A 27,448-nucleotide genomic window follows, 5' to 3' on the forward strand; every position below is an offset into this window, starting at 1 on the left:
AAGGATAAAAAGAGGGAAGAGATCATTGGTCGCAGTGGCTCATGCCTGTAATCCTAGCTACTCAGGAGGCTGAGATCTGAGTATAACGGTTCAAAGCCAGCCCGGACACTAAAGAACGTGAGACTTGTCTCCAATTAACCACCAGAAAACCGGAAATGCTGCTGGGGCTCCAGGGGTACGGTGGTAGCCTTGAGCTGAGGAGTTCAGTGACAGCGCCCAGGCCCAAGTTCAAGCCCCAGTACCCACAAGAAAAAAAAAAAAAAGGAGAGAAGAGAGAATGATTATCTTACTTATGTTTTAGAAATACTCTGGCTAAGGGGCTAGGAGTGTGGCCTAGTGGTAGAGTGTTTGCCTACCATGCACAAAGCCCTGAGTTCGATTCCTTGTTACAACATACACAGACAAAAAAAAGTGGTAGAGCACAGGCCTTGAGATAATTAGCTCAAGGACAGTGCCCAGGCCCTGAGTTCAAGCCTCAGGAATGACAACATAAAAGAGAGAAAGAAAAGAAATACACCGACTGTTGCATGGACAGACTTGAGCAGAAATAAGAAAGCAATTAGAAAGCTATTGCCTTTACAGAACCCAAGATTCAGGGTGAGAGAGTGGGTAAAGGGGTTGAGTGCTTGTATAGCATGCACGGAACACTGGGTTCAATCCTCAGTACTTCCACTTAAAGAAAAAATGAATGCAAGATTTATTGAAAAATAATAACAGAAACTTCCTGTCAAAGTTATGTTCAAGCATAAAATGAAACCCCTACCTGCACACTTAATTGATGCTAATCAAAAATGTGAATAAAATCATATCCAAGAATTAAGAGAAGAAATTTCTTCACGTTACAAATTACTAGTGATATTGTATAATATATTATGATATTATATTATATACATTGGCTTATATAATTGTTTACATATTTAGTATCTCTCTTATTGGAAATGAGCTTAATGAGTATAGGAACTATTCATATCTCTGGGAGGAATTAACATGTCTATGGATTCTCAACAAGCATTTGCTAAACAAATGAATGAACCATATATTCAACTGTATTTATTTATATATTATTTATTTTAGCAGTACTGGGGATATCAAATCCAGGGCCTTACACAAGCCAAGCAAGTACTCTACCACTGTGTTCTGTCTGATTCTTTTGTAGTTAATAGACCCTTCTGTAAAGCAAGTCAGCATCTGCTTTCTTACAAATTTTGTAAGTCTGGAACATTATACATCACTGAGAGGAAAGAAAGAACAAAGCAAGCCAAATAAACTCTTGCACTGAATTTAATAATCTCAGAGAATGTAAATCCCAGAGAGATAGAACCCTTGGACATGTTCATTACATATTTTAATAAATAATAATAATTTTAGTTACTAAAACACTTGTCTGGGGTTTCTGGAACTGTATTCTTTTAGCAAATGATTAATAATTTTGCATTTTAAAATGGTATATTATGTATTCATCAAAGCATTTGAGTCAATAATTACTAGCCAAATTGGTTAGCATGACCTAAAAAATAAAAGGCTTCTACTCACTTTAGAAATAAAACAGTTTGTGGCATGCTCTGAAAAAAGCAAGAGAAATGGTTCACCCATCCATTCATCCCTTTCAAAGCTTTCTGCTTCCTAACCCCAGAAACCCTTTCAGAAGTAACTCTAGTAGGTCATCACTGAGTATTAAGATCAGAACATCAGCAAGTGTCTGACAACCTGTAACTAAAATAGCCCCTGAGACTGTATTCTCTGTGGTCACTAAAACAAAATACACAAAAGAGTGGCTTAAAATAAGTCGGTTTCTGGGGCCAGGAGTTTAGTCTAGCAGTAGAGAGCTTGCCTAGCATGCACGAAGACCCAGGTTCGATTCTTCAGTACCACATACACAGAAAAAAGCTAGAAATGGTGCTGTGGCTCAAGTGGTAGAGCTCTAGCCTTGAGAAAGTTCAAGGCCCAGGACTGGCAAAAAAAAGAAAAAAAAATGGTTCCTTCACAGTTTTTGAGGCCAAAATCAAGCTGTCTGATGGTTTAATTCAGTTTGCCTGGAGGCTGTAACATAAATCTATCCTATGTTTCTCATCTAGCCTCTAGGGATTCAAAGTCCTTGGCTTTCTTTGGCTTGACCATGTGTTACCCCCTCAAACTCTGCCTTGTTCTTTTCTTTTGTTTGGTTTTGTGCTGGTCCTGGCTTGAACTCCCGGTCTTTGTACTGTCTCTGAGCTTTTTTGCCCAAAGCTAGTGCTTTACCATTTGAGCCACAGCTCTGCTTCTGGATAATTCGGTGCTTAATTGGAGATAAGAATCTCACAGACATTCCTCCCTGGACTGTCTTCAAACCTCCATCCTCAGAACTCAGCCTCCTGAGTAGCTAGAGTTACAGTTGTGAACCACTGGTGCCAGTCTTTCTACCTTGTTCTCTTCTGTATCTTCTCTGTGTCTTCTCCCCTTCCCTTCTGCTCTAAGAACATTTACCATTAAATTAAAATCCTTTCTTATCTGATATGATTGCATCTGAACAACCCTAATAACATTTGCAAATATTATCTAACTCTTTTCACAAATGAGTTTACAGGTTGCAATTGGATATATTTTTTTTATTTTATTTTTTTGCCAGTCCTGGGCTTGAGCTCAGGGCCTGAGCACTGTCCTTGGACTTTCTCAAGGCTAGAGCTCTACCACTTGAGCCTCAGCACTACTTCTGGCTTTTGTTTTTTTCTATATATGTGGTACCGAAGAATCGAACCCAGGTCTTCGTGCATTCTAAGCAAGCACTCTACCACTAGGCCAAACTCCCGGCCCCAGCAATTGGATATATCTTACATGGACAAATCATTCACCCTACTATAAAGGCCAAACCAAGTTTAAAGTTTTATATATGTGTATTTTAATATACGTGTACTTTAATATATTTATGTACTTTAATATATATGCACTTTTGGGTAGACAAGGATTTGAATTAATATAACTAGAACAAGTTCCTACAAGAAAAGAAGAAAAGTGTTTTTAGTTTAGTTTGCCATGAGTCACAACTTTGGTGGCTTTTTTTCCCTTAAATAGATAAAGGGAATGTAAGTATCTAATTACTTATCAATAACAATGGTGAGATCCCTTCAAAGCAACCAAATTAAGAGGAGGGGACCTAACCATGAAACTGAAGGTGGAGAAAGTTTTACTGATGTTCTAGACATCCAGTCCTTTGAAGCCTGCTGAGTTCATGAATGCTTCCCTGGTGTTTCCAAACTCAGTGTAGAAAAACTTTCTCTAAAACTTGAGCTCCTTTCTAGATGAGGTACCTGACTAGCACCCCAAACCTGACTCTGGATTGACTACTTGTCTACTTTTTTTAGAGTGCTTGATACCAAACCACACCCAACCCAGGAAGAATCAATCTAGGCAGTTCAAAGTCAGAAACATGATCTCTTTCCCCAGTCATAAAGTCCCAAACCCCATCTCTTACCCTTGATGTATAGATGTACTAGAATGTCCCAACAACAGATGCTTGGACATTATCCAGAGCCCTTTCCTTTACATTCTCTCCAGCAATCCATTGTGATGTTAACAGCCAGCATTGGGTGACATTACAAGGCACACAAGGCAGGAGGAAGAAGCACTGCCAAGATTTTGTTCCTGTTTTTGCTGGTCTCTACTGTGTCTTTCATTGAAAAGAGCAGCTTTTAGAAAGTAAAATTGGCAGGGACACAATGTATCAATGGCCACTTTCAGCTTTGAATGGTACGGCTTTTCTGGGGTACAGTAGTTTAGAAGATTGGATTTCATTTCTGGCCTAGTTCATCACTAGAGTCAATATACATGTTTAAAATTGTGCTTTTAGAGATATTTTAAATGCTTACTTTATAATTTCAATGAAACCACTCTCAAGTTTGATATAGTACAGATTAATGACACTTCTCTAGTACCAGAAGAGCTATCAGTACTGCCTCATACCTTAGTGCTCACCTAAGGTATCCAATTAATCACACTTATGCCATAGTCCATCATTTTATATTGCTTAATTACTATTTCTGTTACTCATCAATCTACTCAGTAAATCCCCACAGAACAAATTCATCAAACCCCAAGGCTCTGAAGCAAGTCATTCTAATATTGCCAGAACCTAGCTTTACAAGTATCTGGGTTATAATCCTTCCATAAAAGATGGAAGGACCTGAGTAGATGATTGGGTCAAGAAGATGTGGTATTTATGCACAATGGAATTCTATGCTGCCATCAGAAAGAATGTCATCACCCCATTTGTAAGGAAATAGAAAGACTTGGAAGAAATCATATTAAGTGAAGTAAACCAGACCCAAAGGAACATAGGCTCAATGGTTTCCCTCATTTGTAATAATTAGTACAAACCTTGGACTCTCCTAGCAGAGAATTACAATAGCTCAAAACCTAGATATAAAAGGCCATATAGGATAAGACTAAATGAAAAGACCTTCAAGGATATGGAAACAAGAGCCATACAATGTGTGATTGTTGTTCTTAATGTACTATGTTATTTCTCATCTCTTTGGTTGCCCCTTGGTTATTCTCATATTGTTACAGTATCTTACCTTGTTATCTGCTATATTGTATATATGTTTATTTGAAATAAGATAGGGAAGGGGAAAACAAGATGAGGGGAAAGGGTGGGGGGAGGGATATGGGGACAAAAACATGAGAAGGGATATCAATATATGTGAAGTAATGCACCTTCTGTCTGGCAAATATAACTGTAACCCTTCTATTAGTTACAATAATTTTTTTAAAGATGGAAGGACCTCAAGATTCTAAATGGACAAGACAAACTAACCCTAAAACACACTTTACACAAGGGACTATTGTCTCTCTTCCTCCCTTGTAGACTCAAATCTGACCCATCTTTCAAGGTTCAGCTAAAATTCCAGCATCCTCCAAGAATCCCTCTTTAATTACATTTATTGCTAATATCATAGTCTACATCAATTATTTTATTCTACTCTTTGTGATTTCATTTATAAATATTAATTCAATCAGACTATAGATTTCCTTAGGATCAGTTTCATGTTAAATGATCTTTAGTGATAATAAATACTACTACTATTACTACTTATTATTGTTGTTGCTTCTTATGTACTGGTACAGTTGTTTATCCAGATTATCTCAAAGGATTGTATCAATAATCTTCAATGAAAGTACTTTTATCACCATCTTTAATTCACAGAGATGAAATTGCCCATATGCACACAACTAAAAAATTGTAAAAGCAGTACACAGACCCAAGTAGCCTGAGCCTAAAGCTCTAGCAACACTGACTAAACAACACTGATCTTTCTCAACATCCACACAGCCTGGCAGAGTGCTAATCAAATCATTTATTACCTATCTATTTAGACTGGATAGAAATCCATATTCTGCAGAATTGAAAGAAAAAGAACAAACATGTGGGTTTAGAGTATAATAAGGACAGAGAAAGGAAATAGAAGACAAAAAATACCCTGGTGAAATAGGTTTCCATATGACATCCCACTCCCCACCGCACCCCACCCCCATTTTTTTGGCCTGTCCTGGAGCTTGAACTTTATCTGGGCTTTGGGGCTGTCTCTGAGCTTCTTTTGCTCAAGGCTAGCACTCTACCACTTAAGCCACAGCACCACTTTCGGCATTTTTGAGTTGTTTATTTAAGATGAGAGTTTCATAGACTTTCCTGCCTGGACTCATTTCCAACTGAGATCCTCAGATCTCAGCCTCCCAAGTAGCTAGGATTACAGGTGTGAGCCACCACACCTGGCTGACATCCCTTTAAAAAAAATTAATGTAGGGCTGGGAGTTTGGCCTAGTGGTAGAGTGCTTGCCTAGCATGCAAGAAGACCCGGGTTCGATTCCTCAGTACCACATACATAGAAAAAAATTAATGTAAACCAACCTGTGGTGAGTCACACTATACAGACTTCATCAGAGTGTATACAGACGCCTATAGTATTTACAAATGCTATTCGTTAGGTAGTAAAGTTTTCGTTGCAATTTTTCCAGCACATATCCACAGTCAAAAAAAGGGGGTGTATTTGGTATTCTCATATGAAAATTCTTAACAAATAGAGAAAGGCAATTTTTCCTGACATGAGTTTTCTTCAGACAGTTGGGAAGATAGAAATGTGATATAGTTGTAAAATCCTAAGAATGTCTAAGTTGACATTTTTTCTTTTAAATTATTTTAAGTACCATTAAGTTAAAATGTTTACATTCATTATAAAAAATGCTGTTAAATCATATGCAAATGATTTAACACTGATTGCTGCAATTCAAATTGCACTTTTTTCTATATTTATATTTTCAATTTATTTTTTAATTTTTTCATATATTTTATTGTAATTATTAGAAGGGCTACATTATATTCATCAGATAGAAGGTGCATTACTTCCCAAACATTGACACCCTTTCTCATGTTTTGGTCCCCATTTCCGTCCTCCCACCCCTACCCCTCATTTTGTTTTCCCCCTTCCCTATCCTATTTCAAATAACCAAATAAGCAAATCGCACTTTTTAAAAAAAATTATTGTGTACATGGAAGAAAAAAATATATTGGTTGCTACCCTGTAATCTAAAGTTTTTTTTAATGAAAGTGTATGCAGGCCATGGTGTCTCATGCCTGTAATCCTAGCTACTCAGAAGGCTGAGATCTGAGGATTGCAGTTCAAAGCCAGATCAGGCACTGAAGTCTATGAGTCTCTTATTACCAATTAACCACTGGAAAACCAAACGGGACATGGTGGCTCAAGTAGTAGAGAACTAGTCTTGAGCTGAAGAGCTCAGGGGGCAGCACCCGGGCCAGAGTTCAGCCCCATGACCAACAAAAAAAAAAAAAGGAAAGAAGAAGAAAAAACAGTAAATATTATTTGGAATGGGAGAAAAATTTCCAAGAGATGGATATGCAGAAATTCTACTTCAAAAGAAAATATTGTCATATGAAATTCAAGTTTGGGGAAATTAACATTAGCATAGTAAAACTACAATGTTTGTTTTTATAACATAATGAAGTTATAGGACACATAATAGTAACTGGACCAATAGACAAGAACTAAAACATTTCTGATCACTTCAACACAGACTTATATACATCTCCTAACTCTCCTCTTCATGGATTCAATAATAACTAGATTTGCTGCCACTCCTCAGGGAAAGATGGAGCAAAAATGTAGGTACTCTAAATCTCCCACCAAATATGATGCAGCAAGATATGCCAAATAGTAGTAGTCTGTTTAGTCACAGCAGCTTTTCTAATATAGGGATGAGAAATAACTCACCTAGAATAACTTTTTACATTTAAAAATATTTCAAAGCTAGCCTAGGGGCCAGTGACAAATTCATGTAATTTCAGTTGCTCAAGTAGTAGAGCACTAGCCTAACAATCACCAACCCCAATACCTCAAAAAAAGGAGAATATTTAAAAGACAGAAAGACTAGGCAAAGTAGTATGTTTTTATATAATCTCAGCATCCTGCTGAGTTAGAAGGTCATGAGTACAAGGTCAGTCCACAGAAGATCTTGCCCTTCCCCCCCAAACAAAAGGTCATATTTCTATCCATAATGTATATTATATGTAATGTAATAATATAATATATTACATATAGAAATTAGATTCAATGTATCTCTACTTTTGTTAGTGAACTCAGGGCCTGGCCATTGTCCCTGAGCTCTTTTGCTCAAGGCTAGCATTCACTATATCACTTTGAGCCACAGCTCTACTTCAGGTTTTCTGATGATCAATTGGAAATGAGAGTTTCATGAATTTTCCTACCCCAGCTGTCTTTGAATCAAAATCCTTAGGTCTCAGCCTTTTGAATAGCTAGGATTACAAATTTGAGTCACTAGTACCGGACCAGATACAATGTATTTTGAGTTACTCATCCTTCATGTAAATACTGTAGTGGTCGGTCATCTTTATGTAAGCTGCCTGCATACATACCATCAATATTTTATGTTTTATTTTCGTGTATATATATTCATACAAATATATTCATGTAGAGAAAATTTTCACCAAATTTCAATGGTTATCTTTGGGAAATTAGACTTGATAATGTAATTATATCATTTGAATTTTTATAATGATATACGTATACTTTCACAAAAACACTATATTTGAATTCATTATAGGAAAGTTATGAAATCAGCCTAGGCATCCAAAACAGATGCATATAATTTCTATATGATACATGCATACACATACATACATACATGGCATACATACATACATGGCATACATACATAGTAGAGTATATTTTTCCACTATAAAGAAGAATAAAATCATGTCATTTTGCAGAGAAATGACATAACTGGAAATCAGTGTCTGCACCTACTATCTGGCAAAAGTAACTATAACCCCTCTATATATTACAATAAAAAATAAAAGCTTCCATAACAAAAAAAATCAGGTTTTCTCTCATTTGTGGGATCTAGATTTAAAAACAAACAAACAAATGACATTAATGTACTGTTTGCAGGAAGACTCATAAAAAGTGGGAAAGGGAGACTACAATGAAGATGGGGAAGAAATTGATTTAAGTACATTCTATACACTGGGAAAAAATAAAATAAAATCAATTGTAAAACTTTTAAAGCAACAGAAAATGTAAATAAAACCATACTTTGAAAAAAAGACACGTAGATTATTGTATCTGTTTCCCATTATGCCTTTGACTTATCTGTATTTTCAACTAGTTAAAACTAAAAGCTAGTAGATCATCGGACACAATTGAAGCCAATATTAGTAGTTATATATGCCTTCAGTAAGAGATGGAAAGACTAGGGTTTTGTGGAGAATGATAGGAAAATAGTGAAAAGACTTTAACTTCTGGGTTTGAATTGAGGGTAGAAATACCACCTAAAATGAAAGACCTATTATGAACAAAACCTATTGTGTTGATGTCAGAAACACCAATGATTAGATTTGCCTACTTCATATTATTACATAAGCCTGAAAATGACATTATCAAGGAGAAATAATATCAACTTATTCCTTAAATTTTGAGAATTAGGTACATTATTCAAAGAGTACATCTGCATAGATATATGAAGAATTATGACCATTATTTGCACATGCTCTCAGAAAATCTCACCTAATTATTAAAATAGCATTCAATATTTTGGTTTTGTCTGCTCTATATATTCTATTTTTTCTTAACTAAATATTGTCTTCAGAACTGAATTGGATCTTAGAGAAGAGCAGATTTGCCTCAGGTTCTTCATGCTGCATGAAAGAGTGCTGGTCTGGAATCATTTTTAAATTGTAGCTCTTTAAGAAAAGAATTTACGGCCGGGAGTTTGGCCTAGTGGTTAAAGTGCTTGTCTAGCATGCATGAAGACCCGGGTTCGATTCCTCGGTACCACATACATAGAAAAAAACCGGAAGTGGTGCTGAGGCTCAAGTGGTAGAGCTCTGGCCTTGAGAAAGTCCAAGGACAGTGCACAGGCCCTGAGCTCAAGCCCAGGACTGGTTTAAAAAAAAAAAAAAAGAAAGAAAAGAATTTACAATTCCTGTAAGCACATTAAGCTGAAAAAAAATGCAATCCTACAAATGATTCCTGTAGCTCTAATAAGTACAAATCATAATGCTATATATAGCCTGTTCTTGCAAAGATGCATAAAGTCTTTTTGATCATCATCATACAAATGTACAACATCCCAGTGAAGTAGTAAACAAATATCATGAGGATAGATCTGCAATAAGTAGCATATTCCAATAGAGAGAGACCTACTCCTATAGAGTTGAGAAGAAGTAGAACTTCTGTCTCCCAGATTTATATTCTCTCTTCTTCAGAAAAACTTCTTTAGTTCCAATCCTTATCCCAAAACCTATCTCAAGAGTAATTTATTTCCAGTGACTCTTACATTGGCAGAATTAAAGAACCTCCAGAAAAATCTGCTTGTATAGAAAGACTCATTCAGAAGAGTCTTTGCATTCTAAATGCAAAAATTCTTTGTTGATATCATATCTACTTTGTTTAAATTCTTATTCAACCCTTCTGTTTTCTATAAAATTTTCTTTAACCTATAATTACTATAGATACAAAATAGCTTGGGTTAGCTAACTTGTGCCATCTAAAGGCTACAGTGAGAACCTCTTTGACTTAAAAAAAAATTTAACATATCTATATCATACTTTCTACCAAATAAACTCAACACAACTTTTTATATGAGGATGAAATATAAAACAAACAATAAATGTTTAGACAGATAGTATTGAAATTATCTTATAGTAAGGTAAAAGAAAATGAAGAAAACTCTGAGTTCTAGTCTTTAAACTGTGGCTAATTGTGGGACCTTTGGCAAGTTATATTTTTCGTGAAATATGAATTTTAAGTACATTTTATTTTATTGTATGATATAATTTGCCTGAGGAGAGATGCAAATAGTTTGGAGGATCATTTCTTTCTTTTCTTCATTTTTTTTATTGTTGGGGTAATGTATAGTTATATTGGCCCAATAGTGGGTACATTACTTCTCATTTGATATCCCTTCTCCTGTTTTGGTTCCCATTTCCCTCCCTCTACCCCCTTCCAATCATTTTGTTTTTTCCCTTCCCTTTCCTATTTCAAGTGAACAAATAAACGTTTATGCAATATATCAAGCAACAAAATCAGATACAGTAACATGAAATTAATCAAAGGGCAAAAAAAGAGAAGAGACATGGCATAGTACATTAAGAACAACAATTACACAAGATAAAGCTCTAATTTCCATATCCTAGAGATCCTTTCATGTAGTCTCATCCTATATGACCTAGGTTTTGAGCTGCTGAAATCCTCTTCTAGGAAAGTCCTAGATGTGTACTAATTATTACAAATGAGGGAAACCATTAAGTCTATGTTCCTTTGGGTCTGGCTTACTTCACTTAATATGATTTTTTTCCTCGTCTTTCTATTCCATTACAAATGGGATGATGTCATTCCTTCTGGTGGCAGCATAGAATTCCACTGTGTTTAAGTACCACATCTTCTTGATCTAATTATCTATGGAGGGACATCTGGGTTGGTTCCATATCTTTGTTATGGTAAATAGTGCTGCAATGAACATCGTTGGACTAGTGACTTTAGTATGTCCTTGTTTCTGGACATTTGGGTAAATGCCAAGTAGTGGAATTGCTGGGTCATAGGGGAGCTCTATGTTCAGTTTTGGCAAGTCATCTTAACTCATAGTTTTTGTCTTTGAACATTACTTAAAAATAAACTAATAATGTATGTGTGTGCGTGTGTGTGTTGGTCCTTGGACTTGAACTCAGTTCCTGGGTGCTGACCCTGAACATTTTTGTATTCTTTCTTTCTTTAGGCTAGCACATAAGTCACAATTACAGGTTTGTGGTACTTTATTGGAAATAAGAGTCTCATAATCTCTCTCCCTCCCTCCCTCCTTCCCTCCCTCTCTCTCTCTCTCTCTCTTGCCAGTCCTGGGGCTTGAAGTCAGGCCTGGGCTTGGTCCTTGAGATTTCTCAAGGACAGTGCCACAGCACGACTCATAGCTTTTTCTGTGCATGTGGGACCAAGGAATTGAACCCAGGGCTTCATGCATGCTAGGCAAGCACTCTACCACTAGGCCATGCTCCCAACCCAAGTCTCACAATCTTTTTTTTTCATATATTTTTTATTGTAATTAATAGAAGGGTTACATTATATTTTCCATATAGAAGGTGCATTACTTCACATACATTGATACCCTTTCTCATATCATGGTCCCCGTTTCCCTCCCCCCCACCCCCACCCTTATCTTGTTTTCCCCCTTCCCTATCCAATTTCAAATAACCAAATACAAATATATCCAATATATCAGATAACAAAAGTGAGATACTGTAACAATATGAGATAACCAAGGGACAGCAAAAGAGATGAGAGATAACATAGTACATTAAGGACAACAATCACTCATTTTATGGCGTTGTTTCTATATCCTAGAGATCCTTTCATTTAGTGGCATACTATATGGCCTTACGTATCTAGGTTTTGCTCTATTGCAAATCTCTGCTAGGAGAGCCCAAGGTTTCTACTGATTATGACAAATGAGGGAAACCATTGAGCCTAAGTTCCTTTGAGTCTGGCTTACTTCACTTAATATGATTTTTTCTGTCTTTCCATTTCCTAACAAATGGAGCGATGTCATTCTTTCTGACAGCAACATAGAACTCCATTGTGTACAAATATCACATCTTGTTGATTCACTCATCTACTGAGGGACATCTGGATTGGTTCCATATCTTTGCTATGGTAAATAGTGGTGCAATGAACATCGTTGTGCTAATCTTTCCTGCTTGGGCTGGCTTCGATCAATGACCCTTAGACCTCAACCTCCAGTGTATCTTGGATTATAGGCATGAGCCACCAGCTCCAGTGTACAATTTTTACTCTTTTTTTTTGCTAGTCCTGGGGCTTGAACTCAGGGCCTGAGCACTATCCTTGTGCTTTCTCAAGGCTAGAGATCTACCACTTGAAGCACAGCACTACTTCCAGCTTTTTCTAGGTATATGGTACTGAGGATTTAACCCAGGGCTTCGTGAATGCTTGGCAAGCACTCTATCATTAAGCCAAACTCCCAGCCCTAATTTTTACTTTTATAAAATAAAAACAAAGTTACAAATATTTACCTGGAATTTAAGAAAATAGGTTAAAATAATTACTAAATTAAAAAAAGTAAAATAAATCTGAGAATTTTATAGTACATTTCATCTTTTCAAATAAAATATTGAAGTTCAGAGAATCCCTCTTGTGTGTGTATATGTATGTATGTGTATGTATGTGTATTTGTGCTGTATATAAACAGTGTGATAGACACTAGACAGCTTTCCATTAAGCTTTTTCCTCTTTCTTCCAGGCATACAGTGTGTACCCTTTCCAGACTCCTCATAGTTAGATATCAACTATGTAATCAAGCTCTTGTCATTAGGAAAGGCATGTGACCTTAAGATGGAAATTAAACCAGACAGCAAATCAGAATTCTTGTTTTGCAGCTTCAGTTCTATTGTCAAAAGTAAAAATGTCTTATTTACCTGGCATATTGTATATACATTTATTTGTTTATTTGAAATAGGAAAGGGAAGGGGGGGGAAACAAGATGATTGAGAGGGGCGGGGGGAGGGAAATGGGGACAATAACAAAAGAAGGGGTACCAATGTGAGAGAAGTAATGTACCCTCTATCGAGAATATAACTGTAACCCCTCTATATATTATAATAAAAAAAGAACATTTCCTTGATAAAAAAGAGTATCACTTAATATCCCCAAATCTCAGTGTTCTTTACCTCTCCCCTACTTTTCCCTCTCCTTTTCCTTTCCCTTCTGCTTCTCTCACACATTCTCTTTTATATAAGATATAATATAATATAATAATATAATATAGGTAGTTTGCATTTCCCTCTAGTTTAATAATTTCATGATATTCAAATCTGTCCCACCCCTCTCTCTCATTCTCTCTCTCTTCCTCTCTCTCTCTCCCTCTCCATCTGTCTCTGTCTCTCTCTCTATATCTGTCTCTGTCTCTGTTTCTCTTTTATATGAGGAAATAATGGACAATTTGCATTTTTCCTTCTAGCCCTATAATTCTATATCATTTCCATTCAGGTCTCTGTAACTTAACATCTGATACTTGGTCTTGCATATAAAATACAGATAATTCCACAACCTCCTTCTGTCACCTACTCCAATTATCTAAGTCAAAAGGGTCACTCCTGGTATTTTTGCCATATAGTGAAGTATATAATCAAAAATGCAAACAAAGCCAAACAGGACAGAGATGATCTGAGAACAGGTGTTATGGGGAGAATGTGGGATCTACAGACATTTCCAAAGAGCATCAGTAACTCATAAAAGCTACATCACTATCTCCTAGTAAGCTGTCTCTGGGAAAGGTAGTAGAACCTACATACAAAAGCCAGCCAAGAAATTGCTTTGTTTACTTATGTAAAATACTCATTCCTTGATCCTAACATTTTTAATATGTAAAAACTAGGGGGAAGAAGTGTGATTTGTGTTTCAAGGAAGAAATTGCCTATTTGTTTCTTGAGGGCCAGCATATAATAGATTAATGCACACATATGTGTGTTTAATTATATAAATTTATCATTCTAAACCTTCTGTCTCTGTGCTCAGGAATCCAAGTTACTGGAATCTTGTAAACAAATATGTATAATTTCTTAATAAGTTTGTAATATGTTTTTACAGTTTTTTTCCCAGAGGAATCACTCCTCCCTATAACTTACATTAATTCACTGATCCTAACATAATGCATACTACACAACCATTTCTCAAACACTACAGTCATGGAAGCCTACCTGTGGCATATGACTTATCCTATCTGATCATCATGAGTAGACAACAGAAGGGTTGACTACGAATTTAAGCAAACTAGAAGTGAAGTTAGTCAGGTACCAGTGGCTCATGCCTATCATCCTATCTACTCAGGAGGCTGAGATCTTATGATTGTGGTTTAAAGCCAGACCAAGCAGGAAAAGTGCTTTAGTCTCAATCTCCAATAAACTACTGAGAAAAGGTCAGACATAGAGCACTAGCCTTGAACAAAAAGAAGCTAGGGGACAATGTCCAGGCTCTGAGGTCCCAGGACCTGCATACACACACACACACACACACACACACACACACACACACACACACACACACACACACGCAGTTGGGTAATAGTACACATCTAGAATTGCAGCACTCAAGATACCAAAGAAGGCCGGGCATGATAGCTCACACCTATAATCCTAACTAATCAGGAGGCTGAGATTTGAGGATCAAGGTTCAAAACGACGGGGCATGAAAGGATGGACGGGAGACTCTTATTTCCAATTAACCTCTAGAAAATGGGAAGTAGGTCTTGGCCCAAGATAGGACAGTAGCCTTGAGCTGAAGAGATCAGGGACAGCACCCAGGCTAAGTTCAAACCCCATGACCTATCAAAAAGAGAGAGACAGAGACAGAGAAACAGAGAGAGACACAGAGAGACAAAGAGACACAGAGACAGAGAGAGAAAAGTAAAAAGATGATAAGTTAGTTCATCATGAGAAGGATGGTGAACATAGTTAGTTCCTGGCTATCCTGGGTTGCATAGCAATACTCTGTCTCAATCCCAACCCTGAAAAGGAAACTATTTTCCTATTTGAGTGTTTTTGTACTATTTGTAGCAGGAGCAAAACCACTGTTCTAATAGGCAAAAGGCAACTAATTTTTATCATCTATAGCATTGTTTAAACTCTGAAAATGGGAAATTGATTAATTTGCTGCAATTTTTCCAAGATAGTAGCAGTTAAAATAAAAACAAAAGAAGAAACTGGACTTGGTCATCACAAAATATCTTTCTTGAAAGCTTTGCAAAAGGTTCTAATGATATTACAAGGATGGCCATTACTTCTTTTTTTTTTCCAGTCCTGGGCTTGGGCTCAGGGCTTGAGCACGATCCCTGGATTTTCTCAAGGCGAGGGTTCTACCACTTGAGCCACAGCACCACTTCTGGCTTTTTGCTACGTATGTGGTACCGAGGAATCGAACCCAGGTCTTCGTGCATGCTAGGCAAGCACTCTACCACTAGGCCAAACTCCCGGCCCCTGGCCATTACTTCTTAAAAGCAAAATTATTTTGCAAATGCCAACACTGATTTTGTTGAAATTACTACAGCCACATGAAAACCCCACCAATCTTCCATGAATTAAAGCAGCCAACAAAGCAGCAAACCAAGCAAGCACATGGCAAGGCTTCAGTAAATCTAACTTATATTGGGAAAAATAATGACAGTTCAAGTTTGAAGGAACTCAGAGACAAGCTTTGTGCCCAAACAGAAACTCATTAAGCACATAGTGTACTAACCACAGTGTACCCTATAGGGATAAATTCAGAACTCTTGGCATTATAAGATGTTAGGGCTGGAGCACCTCTGAATTTCTTTTACAAAGGTATGAAAAACATGAGAGGCATGTCTCTGAACTGGAGCCAATTCATAAGGGTGTCATGCCCTCCTGTTTTGGCAAGAAACTGAAAAGCACTTTACTTTTGGGTGATTATCTGTACTAATCGTTTGATTTATTCTAATCCGAAATTCTGAAGTTCAAAAGTTAGAGATAAAACTTGGATTAATGAGATTGGGTAATGAATACCCTATTTCTAAATACAAGTTCACGTTGCCAGTTATGATCATTACAATTATTTCTCTTGCACCACCTAGCAAGATATACAGCAGGCAATATATATTTTTGCCAATAATCCATTGCAGAAGTCTGTTTTAGAGGGGCATTCGACATTGTTTAAGGAACAAACAACAGAGGTAATGATGTCTAATGGAAAAGCACAATAAAAAATATAATGTAAACTGTCAATTGAAATGCTAGAATAAGCAAATAAGTGATAAAATCAAATAGTGATGAAATCCATAAAGAGCAGGATAGGCACAAAAAGAAAACGGAGAAGGAAAGAAGCAGGTAAAAGGAAAGGAAAAGAGGACCAAGAATTTCCCCAAGTAATAGAATGTTTGCATAGCATGCACAAAGACTCGGGTTTAATTTCTCAGTATCATACATACAGAAAAAGCCATAAATGGTTCTGTGACTCAGTCTCACAGCTCTAGCCTTGAGAAAACCCAAGGACAGTGCTCAGGCCCTGAGTTCAAGCCCCAGGACTGGCAAAAAGAAGAAAGAGAAAGAAAGAAGGAAAGAAAGAAAGAAAGGAAGGAAGGAAGGAAGGAAGGAAGGAAGGAAGGAAGGAAGGAAGGAAGGAAGGAAGGAAGGAAGGAAGGTTTGGGGCTGGGAGTTTGGCCTAATGATAGAGTGCTTGCCTAGCATGCACGAAGACCCGGGTTCAATTCTTCAGTACCACATACATAGAAAAAAGCCAGAAGTGGTGCTGAGGCTCAAGTGGTAGAGCTCTAGCCTAGAGAAAGCCCAAGGACAGTGCTCAGCCCCTGAGCTCAAGCCCAGGACTGGGGAAAAAAAAAGGTTAACTGACATGTTAAATACCTTTGCACAACATAAACAGTAATAAAGTTATTTATTCATTTATTTATTTATTTAGTCAGCCATGGGGCTTGAACTTAGGGCCCAGATGCTGTCCCTGAGCTTCCATCTCTACTACTTGAGCCATAGCATCACTCCCGGTTTTCTGGTGGTTAGTTGGAGAGAGTCTCACAGACTTTCATGGCCCAGGTTGGCTTTGAACTGCCATCCTTAGATCTCATGAGTAGCTAGGATTATAGGCATGAGCCACCAGCACCGGGCAGACATGTGTAGCCAATCCTGGTGCTTGAACTCAGAGCCTGTCCTTGGACTTTCTTAAGGTCAAAGCTCTACCACTTGAGCCACAACACACTTCCATCTTTTTCTATGTATATGATACTGAGGACTGAAACTTGGGTCTTTGTGCATTTTAGGCAAGCAATCCACCACTAAGCCATACTCCCATCTCAGTAACAAATTTTTTTCTTTTTTTTTCATATATTTTTAATGTAATTAATAGAAGGGTTATATTATATTCGCCAGATAGAAAGTGCATTACTTCACATACATTGTACCCTTTCTCATGTCTTGGTCCCCATTTCCCTCCCCCCACCCCCACTCCACATATTGTTTTCCCCCCTTCCCTATCCAATTTCAAATAACCAAATACGCATATATCCAATATATTAGATAACAAAATGAAATACTGTAACAATATGAGATAACCAAGGGATAGCAAAAGAGATGAGAGATAACATAGTACATTAAGGACAACAGTCACTCATTATATGGCTTTTGTTTCCTTATCCTGGAGTTCCTTACATTTAGTGTCCTACTATTTGGCCTAATGTCTCTAGATTTTGTTCTATTGTAAATCTCTGCTAGGAGCGCCCATGGTTTCTACTGACTATGACAAATGAGGGAGACTATGGGGCCTATGTTCCTTTGAGTCTGGCTTACTTCACTTAATAGGATTTTTTCTAAGTCTTTCCATTTCCTTACAAATAGGGCGATGTCATTCTTTATGACAGCAGCATAGAATTCCATTGTGTATAAATACCACATCTTGTTGATCCACTCATCAACTGAGGGGCATCTGGGTTGGTTCCATATCTTTGCTATGGTAAATAGTGCTGCAATGAACATCATTGTGCTAGTGGATTTAGTATGCCCTTGTTTCTGGACGATTGGGTAAATGCCAAGTAGTGGAAATGCTGGATCATAGGGGAGCTCTGTGTTTAGTCTTTTGAGGAACTGTCATACTGCTTTCCATAGTGGTTGAACGAGTTTGCACTCCCACCAACAGTGTAATAGTGATCCCTCCTGGCCACATCCCCTCCAGTATCTGTTTTCTTGATCCTGGCCATTCTAATGGGAGTGAGGTGGAATCTTAGAGTTGTTTTGATTTGCATTTATTTTATGGCCAGAGATGTTGAGCATTTCTTCATGTGTCTATAGGCCATTCTTATTTCTTCTTCAGAGAAGACTCTCTTTAAGTCTTTGGCCCATCTTTTAATGGGATGGTTGTTTCTTTGGAGATTAATTTTGAGGTGATTCAATTTTTTGAGCTGTTGATAAAGGAATTTTAGATATGAGGCCTTTGTCCATTGTATGGTTAGTGAAGATCTTCTCCCGTTCTGTAGGCTTTCTAGTTAGTTTTCTAGCTATGTCCTTTGCCATACAGAAGCTCTGCAGTTTAATGCAGTCCCACTTATCCAGCCCTTCTCTGATATGTTGTTTCTTGGTCCTTGTTGGGAAAGTTTCAACAAGGTAAAAGCTGATACACTGAAAACTTTACAAGAAGGAATAGGAGACACTCTAGTCCTCCTTGGAACAAATATTTTTTTATAAAAAGAACAAAGAAGGAAGGAGAAGAGATAGAAAGGGCACAGGAACATAAGGTCAGAGAAAATGGAAAACAACCTTTAGTCGCAGAGTAAGAACACATTTGGAACCATCTAAAAATTAGCCTGTATAATAAGACAAAACAATCTTGGGAAAATTTTATCATTGAACAAAATGGTGAGACAAAGGGCAAAGGATGAACCAATGTAACAGCAATACACACAAGACCATATGTTGCAAATGAACTCTACAATTGGGGGGGGGAGGAGGGAAAGTGGGAAAAAAAGACATGGGAGGGAGTAACAATGTTCAACAAAAAATGTTGTCCCTATCTTATGTATGTAACTGTAATCCCTCTCTACATCATCTGGGCAATCAAACTAAATTTTTAAAAATTGTCATTGAATTGTTTTACATTTTTGTTATTTGGTCCTGTTTTAATTTTGTAAGATAAACTACATTTAACTGTGTTCATGAACTAGGTGATCCAAGACAGACCTTCTAAACTATTAATGTATAATTATATCTCCAAATGTTTCCTTAATTATCATTTCTAGTTAACAAAGTCAGTTTAAAGGTACTATTTTAGAATCATGTAAGTAGTAGGGAATTAAGTGGAATACCTAAGTTTTTTTTCCCTAAAGAAAAATACAAGAAATTTCAACAGAAGAGGGCACACTCTAAGTGTTGAGCAAACTTATTTTAGTCTTGTGTATAATTGGAGGAAAATTAGACTCATTCCTAACTGGTCCATTTCTTACAGAATGATTCTCACAGTTACACAATACTAAAGCTATCTGAATCATCAAAGCTCTAAAGAGAAACACTACAATAAGCCAATATAAAATACTGTAACATTTCAAGCTTTCTCAATGCAAATTTTGAAGCCAGCATTTCTTTTTTTTTTTCTTGAACTCTGGGCCTGGGTATTGTCCCTGAGGTCCTCAGCTCAAGTCTAGTGCTCTACCACTTAAGCCACAGCACCACTTCTGGTTTTCTGGTGGTTAATCAGAGAATCTCGTGGACTTTTGTGCCTGGGCTGGCTTTGAACCATGATCCTCAGATCTGTCTCCTGAGTAGCTGGGATTACAGGCATGAGCCACCAGCTCCCAGCTTGTTAATTAACTTTTAAAATTCTGTAATAGACTTGGCATTTACTCAATGGTCCAGAAACAAGGACATACTAAATCCACTAGCACAATGATGTTCATTGCAGCACTATTTGCCATAGCAAAGATAGGGAACCAAACCAGATGCCCCTCAGTTGATGACTGGATCAACAAGATGTGGTATTTACACACAATGGAATTCTATGCTGCCATCAGAAAGAACAACATCGCCCCATTTGTAAGAAAATGGGGAAAAAATTATATTAAGTGAAGTAAGCCAGACTCAGATGAACATAGGCTCAATGGTTTCCATTTGTCATAATTAATATAACGTTGGACTCTCCTAGCAGAGGATTACAATAGCTCAAAACTTAGATACAAAAGGCCATATGGGATGAGGCTAAGTGAAAGGACCTTCAGGATATGGAAACAAGAGCCATATAATGTGTGATTGTTGTTCTTAATGTACTATGTTATTTCTCATCTCTTTTGTTGTCCCTTGGTTATTCTCATATTGTTACAGTATCTTTCCTTGTTATCTAGTGTATTGTATATATGTTTATTTATTTGAAATAGGATAGGGAAGGGGGAAAACAAGATGAGGAGAGGGTGTGGGGGAAGGGAAATGGGGACAAAAACATGAGAAGAGATATCAATATTTGTGAAGTAATGCACCTTCTATCTGGTGAATATAATGTAACCCTTCTATTAATTACAATAAAAAAATAAAAATTAAAAAGTGTACATAGTACAGTGAGGCCAACAAGTCAAGGAATTATTACTACTGAAAATACACTTTATTCTACCAGAGGGAAACATAGAGGAAACACTGGAAGATGTAGGCATGTACAACTATAGACTGAATAGGACTCTACTTTCTCAGTAAATAAGCAAAAGTTGACAAATAGGATTACATAAAACTAAAAAGCTTCTGCAAATAAGAGGAAACAATTATCAAAATCAAGGGTGATTGCTGTTCTTAATGTACTATGTGAAGTTATTTCTTTTCTTTTCCTCTTAGGGTTTACCTCATGTTGTTACTGTAGCTTACTTTGGTACTTGGTATATTGCATATATGTTTATTTGTTTATTTGAAAAAGGAAAGGTAAGGGAAAAATAAGGTGAGTGGGAGGAGTGGGGGAAGGGGAGATGGGAGAAAAACATGGAAAGGGGTAACAATGCTCAAGAAGTAATATACCGACTACCTGATGATGTAACTGTAATCCCTCTGTACATCACCCAAACAATAAAATAAATAATAAATTAAAATAAAAGAGACAATCCAGAGAATGAGAGAGAAAGTTTTTATAACTTTGCCAGTTATGGATGCAGGGATAGGGAGCCCTTAATTCTTCCTGCCAAGGGCCCTTGAATATTTGTAACATCCTTTGTAGTCTATACAAAATTATCAGTAAAGATAGAAGCCACAGACAGCAGAAGAGAAATATACTAGAAGCATATATGTTTGTCCTATCATGCACCAAATGATTTTCCTTCTGGCCTTCAGGTTGGATGCTCCCACCCCCAAAAGGATTAATATCCAGAATATGCAAACACCAGAAGAGTAAATAATCTAATAATAAGTAGGCCAATGAATTGAACAGTTTTCCAAAGATAACATACAAACGGCCAACAAACATATGGAAAAAATATTTAATATCCTTTGCCTTGAAAGAAAAACAAATCAAGATGATTCTCAAAATTCCATCTCAGAATCTACTCAGTCAGAACAGCTACCATCAAGAAAACAAATGACAACAGATGCTGCTAAAGATATAGACAAAGAACCCTTACGAACTTTTGGTGGAATGTATACTGATCAAACTACTATGGAAATCAGTATGGAGGCTCCTGCAAAAGCTAAAAATATAACTGCTTTATTAACCTACCGATGTTATAGCCAAAGAAGTGTAAGTCAATGTACAATAGAGATATTTACACATCCATGTTCATGACAGCACTATTCACAGTATCCAAGCTATGAAATTTCCTTGGGTGTCCCATAACTGATGAATGAATAAATCAAAATGGAATATATATATATATATATACACACAATGGACTATTAGTCAATCATAAAAAAGAATGAAATTTCTTTCTTTGCAGGAAAATTAATGGAAGTAGAATATATAATCTTGAACAAGATATGCCAAAATTGTAAAGCCAGAATCTAGACCTAAACTGATGATGATGATGATGTTGATGATGATGATGATGATGGGACGTGAGAGTAAAAAGTGGAACCAGTAGGAGGGGGAAATGAGGGTACTGGGGGGTAAACATGATCAAAGTCTGCATATATGTACGTGTATTCCTGTATGTATGTATATGTACACACATACATCATATATATCTATAAGTAGCATAAAGAAATCAACTATATACTGTTTCAAAAACCAAGGAGAAGAGGGAACAAGATTAATACTGTAATAGAGTAGATAAGCTTGCTCAAAATACATTGTATACATCTGTGGAAATATGATGCAGCTCCTCTATGCTAATTTGAATTTTAAATAGAAAATATTTTTTAAATAGTTGCCAAGAAAAGGGCAACATGGACACACAGGGAACACTAGAGTTAGGAGACAAAAACCTCTATTGTGTTTTTTGGTTATTATTATTAAAAAGATGATGTACAGAGGGGTTACATTTACATAAATCAGGTCATGAGTACATTGTTTTGAACAATCTTCTCTTGTTTTCCCCCAATATTTTCCCTCTGGACCCTGCTTCCCCACAAGTTGTATAGTTCATTTTCAATATAATGCCTAGTGAATATCACTGATGCATTAGTTCACCCTTTATACAGAAAGTAAGGCAGGGTATGTAAGTAGCAGGTTTACAATTAGCTAGTTTGAGCTAAGTGTAGCAGCTCATACCTGTAATCCAAGCAACTTAGGGGCTAAGATTTGAGGATTGGGATTTGAAGCCAGCCCCTTCAGGAAAATCCATGAGACTATTTCCACAAAATAAATAAATAAAAAATAAAGCCAGAAATAAAGCTGTAGCACAAGGGGTAGGTAGAGCATGAGCCCTGAGCATATAAAGCTCAGGGACAGCAATCAAGTCCTAAATTCAAGCCCCCAAATACACACACACACACACACACACACACACACACACACACACACACACACACAAAATAATAACTAAAAGAATCAGCTACTTTAAAGCTGGGCGCGGTGGCTCACGCCTGTAATCCTATCTACTCAGGAGGCTGAGATCTGAGAATCACAGTTCAAAGCCTGCCAGGGCACTAAAAGAACAGGAGACTCTTATCTCCAATTAATATCTAGAAAACGGGAAGTGGGGCTGTGGCTCAGGTGTAGGGCAGTAGCCTTGAGCTGAAGAGCTCAGGGACAGCACCCAGCCCCATAACCCACCCCAAAAAAAAAAAAAGAATTGGCTAGTTTGAATAATTCCATTTTGACTGGGATCTGGTAGCTATTATCCTTGGTTGCCTGGTTCCTAGCCACTAGATGATTAGGACAAAATGAAGTATATCTGGTAGTTGAAGGTTTGGCTCTGGGTTTGATATACTCCAAGACAAGTCGTTTACTTTCTCTAGGAATTGGATATTCCTGTGCCATCAAGGTACTAGATATGAAACACAAGATATATGGAAAATAAAAAGACAAATTAACAAATCTTGATATAAATTCTTTTCAATGACCTCCAAAAAGAATCCAGGCTGTCAACAACATTGGTTTTGGCATTATGAAATACTAAGCAGAGAATCAGTCCAGCATTTCATCACAGACTTTTTATTCTACAAATGTGAGCAGTAATGAATGTATATTACCATGTTTGTAGTAATTTGTTACAGCAGCAAGAGAAAACTAATATATATGCCAAACCTTTTGGTGTCATGTTTCTAATTAACCCTCAGCATTTTGTACTTTGCAGAACTTTCCACCACTTTCACAATCACAATCATATGGAAAAAAAGCTAATTAGACAAACTATCTTCAGTGCCTATTTTTGGCAGGTTTCCATCAGGATAAATATAATGTGAAAATTTTAATGTTATCCACCAATAGAGCATGTAGGAAAATGAAATCAAGATGCGCTTAGTAAATTAATTTGAGTTATGGGGCTCAAATGCTTTTAAGGCTCTGGAAGATGTAGTGAGTACATACAGATCATTGCAGCTTATACTGTCCATTCCTGTTAGGCAAATGTACAGATATGTTAACCACAACTTCAGATCAAGATGATATAAATTCATACTTTGAGCCACTCCTCAATATTAAATAAGCTCATAGAAACAAAATATAAAATCTAAAAAGAGAATTTCTTAACAAATGTAATTATATTACAAAAAGTCAAACAGCTCTGCCCATCAGAAACAACACATTCATTCATTCATTCATTCATTCATTTAACAAGCTTTTAACTTAGCAATATAGACATTGTTTCCGAAAAGGGATACTGTGCTAAGCAACACAAAGTGTCTGCCCCTTGGAATTTAGAATTCAAAAAGAATTAAATACTAAGAGAAACAAACAGTAATAAACCAGGTTGTTGTAGCAGGCAAAAGCAACCAAGAAATCATGTCCTTAAGGGTAACTATCCTATGTGAAGCAGCAGTCAAGACTAGTATGGAAAAGGACTGAAAAGAGCTGTATCTTTGCATCTTCCACCCAGCTTTTTCAATGAACCTAAAATCTCTCTTTAAAAATAATACAATGTTGGGCTAGGCGCAGTGGCTCACGCCTGTAATCCTAGCTACTCAGGAGGCTAAGATATGAGGATCAAAGTTCAAAGCCAGTCTGGGCACAAAAGGACCTGAGACTCTTATCTCCATTTAACCTCTAGAAAATGGGAAGTGGGACTTTGCTCAAGGGTAGAGTGGTATCCTAGAGATGAAGAGCTCAGGGACTGTGCCCAGGCCCAGTGTTCAAACCCCAGGAACCACAAAAAAAAATTAATTTACTTAAAATAATACAATGACATAGTACATAAGAAATGAACAAGAAATAAAAATTAATACTTAATTTTTAACCTAGTAGATGAGATAATGGAATAGAGAGTTAAGAAATCAGAAGAGTACTAAGAAATTTATCCAGATCCCATTTCACTGAGATAAAGAATTACAAACACATTACTAAAAGCAAGGAAAATCCATTGGGAGTCTCCAACATACACTAATGGAATATCACAGAAATAACATTGAGAAAATTTACTCAGTGACATAAAAAAATCAAAATAAAAGGAATATAAAAATCTTCAGACTGAAGGTGCCTACCAAGTGTTACACAAGATGAATGGGCAAATTTGTCATATACTTTTTCCATTCTATTGTGAAATGCACACATTTATTTTTAAAACTTAGAAATCTAAGCATAAACTCCATATCCAAAACGCAGTGGAAACTGGATACCACTAATTCATACCTATCTAAAATCCTAGCTATTAGAAGGCTGAGATCTGAGGATGAGTCAGTCTAGCAAGATAAATCCATGAGACTCTTATCTCCAATTAACCAGAAAAAAAAAAATAGAGAGGTGGAGGCAGAGCTAAAGTAGTAAGGTCTCAGCCATAGAACATGACACTGAGTTCAAGCACCAGTACAGGCACAAAACAAGAGAGAAGTGGAAAGAGGGAAAGAGGGGAAAGAGGGAAAGAGAAAAAGAGAAGAAGGAAGGAAGGAAGGAAGGAAGGAAGGAAGGAAGGAAGGAAGGAAGAAAGAAAGAAGGAAGTCAAGCTCAAATAAATCTTTATCTCTCATTCTAGTCAGCTTTGCATTGGAGAGACATAACCAAAAAGAAGAAATTAAAGTAGGAGAAAATTGTCAACATTTATAGATAATAATGACTATAATAATTTCTTTTTTCATATATTTTTATTGTAATTAATAGAAGGATTACATTATATTCATCAGATAGTGTATTACTTCACAAACATTAATACCCCTTCTCATGTCTAGTCCCCATTTCCCTCCCCCTATCCCCGCCCCTCATCTTGTTTTCCCCCCTTCCCTATCCAATTTCAAATAACCAAATACGCATATATCCAATATATCAGATAACAAAATGAAATACTGTAACAATATGAGATAACCAAGGGATAGCAAAAGAGATGAGAGATAACATAGTACATTAAGGACAACAATCATCCATTATATGGCTTTTGTTTCTATATCTTGGAGATATTTATTTTCATGTCATCCTATATGGCCTTATGTATATAGGTTTGATCTATTGTAAATCTCAGCTAGGAGAGCCCAAGGTTTCTACTAATTATGACAAATGAGGGAAACCATTGAGCCTATGTTCCTTTGGGTCTGGCTTATTTCACTTAATATGATTTTTTCTAAGTCTTTCCATTTCCTAACAAATGGGGCGATGTCATTCTTTCTGACAGCAGCAGAGAATTCCATTGTGTACAAATACCACATCTTGTTGATCCACTCATCAACTGAGGGGCATCTTGGTTGGTTCCATATCTTTGCTATGGTAAATAGTGCTGCAATGAACATTGTTGTGCTAGTGGATTTAGTATGTCCTTGTTTCTGGACGAGTAGGTAAATGCCAAGTAGTGGAATTGCTGGGTCATAGGGGAGCTCTATGTTTAGTCTTTTGAGGAACTGCGATATTGCTTTCCATAGTGATTGAACGAGTTTGCACTCTCACCAACAGTGTGGTAGTGATCCCTCCTGCCACATCCCTGCCAGCATCAGTTGTTATTAGATTTCTTGATCATGGCCATTTCTGAGGTGGAATCTTAGAGTTATTTTGATTTGCATTTATTTTATGGCCAGAGATGTCAAGCATTTCTTCATGTGTCTATAGGCCATTCTTATTTCTTCTTCAGAGAAGACTCTCTTTAAGTCTTTAGCCCATCTTTTAATGGGATGGTTGTTTCTTTGGAGATTAGTTTGGGAGTGGTTCCATTTTCTTAGCTGTTGATATAGTTTAGATATGAGGCCTTTGTCTATTGTATTATTAGTGAAGATCTTCTCCCATTCTGTAGGCTTTCTAGTTAGTTTGCTAGCTATGTCCTTTGCCATACAGAAGCTCTGAAGTTTAATGCAGTCCCACTTATCCAGAGTTTCATTGATTTTTTTGTGTTTCTTGGTCCTTATTCAGAAAGTTTTGACCTGTGCCAAGGAGACCTAGTGTATCTCCTATTCCTTCTTGTAAAGTTTTCAGTGTAACAAGATTCGTATTTTAAGCTATGATGAAAATGAAAAGAAGTTTAAGTGGACAGAAAAAACACTCCATCTTCTACTGTATTTTAGTCATACCAAAGAATACTGAAAGCTACTAACATATGTAAAATAATCAATTTGTAACAAGAGGGAAACCATGGAAAATGTTTTTCTAGAACAGCATGATACTGACTTTAAAAGTGTTTCTAGTTTTAATTGTTTTCTAGTTTGCAGAATAACAGTATGCATATATATGTGTGTGTATACACATATATATTCTAGACTGAAATAATTAAAATGCATTTTCTATCTTTTTTTCTGTCTTTCTTTCTTTGCAGTGCTAAAAGTTGAACCCAGGACCTTGCACATATAGGCAAGTTCTTTACCACTGAACTATATCCCCAGCCACATACAAGTCCT

The 27,448-nt window shown here is 36.7% G+C and overlaps 1 long non-coding RNA gene across 3 annotated transcripts in view; it reads right to left on the reverse strand.

Annotated features, from left to right (window-relative positions):
• The window catches only part of LOC150060726 (uncharacterized), a 173,370-nt gene that overhangs the window by 137,617 nt on the left and 8,305 nt on the right, over positions 1-27,448 (reverse strand). For 2 of the 3 annotated variants that reach the window (XR_016536257.1, XR_016536255.1), the window contains exon 1: positions 3,449-3,530. The exons of the other annotated variant lie outside the window; for it this stretch is intronic. This is a non-coding gene — a long non-coding RNA (uncharacterized LOC150060726). Of the gene's footprint in view, positions 1-3,448; positions 3,531-27,448 lie in introns of those variants that run through there. 3 annotated transcript variants of the gene reach the window in all.

The sequence above is a fragment of the Megascapheus bottae genome, chromosome 7, assembly GCF_031878675.1.
Source record: "Megascapheus bottae isolate mThoBot1 chromosome 7, mThoBot2.hap1, whole genome shotgun sequence".
In the NCBI taxonomy this organism is placed as follows: Eukaryota; Metazoa; Chordata; class Mammalia; order Rodentia; family Geomyidae; genus Megascapheus; species Megascapheus bottae.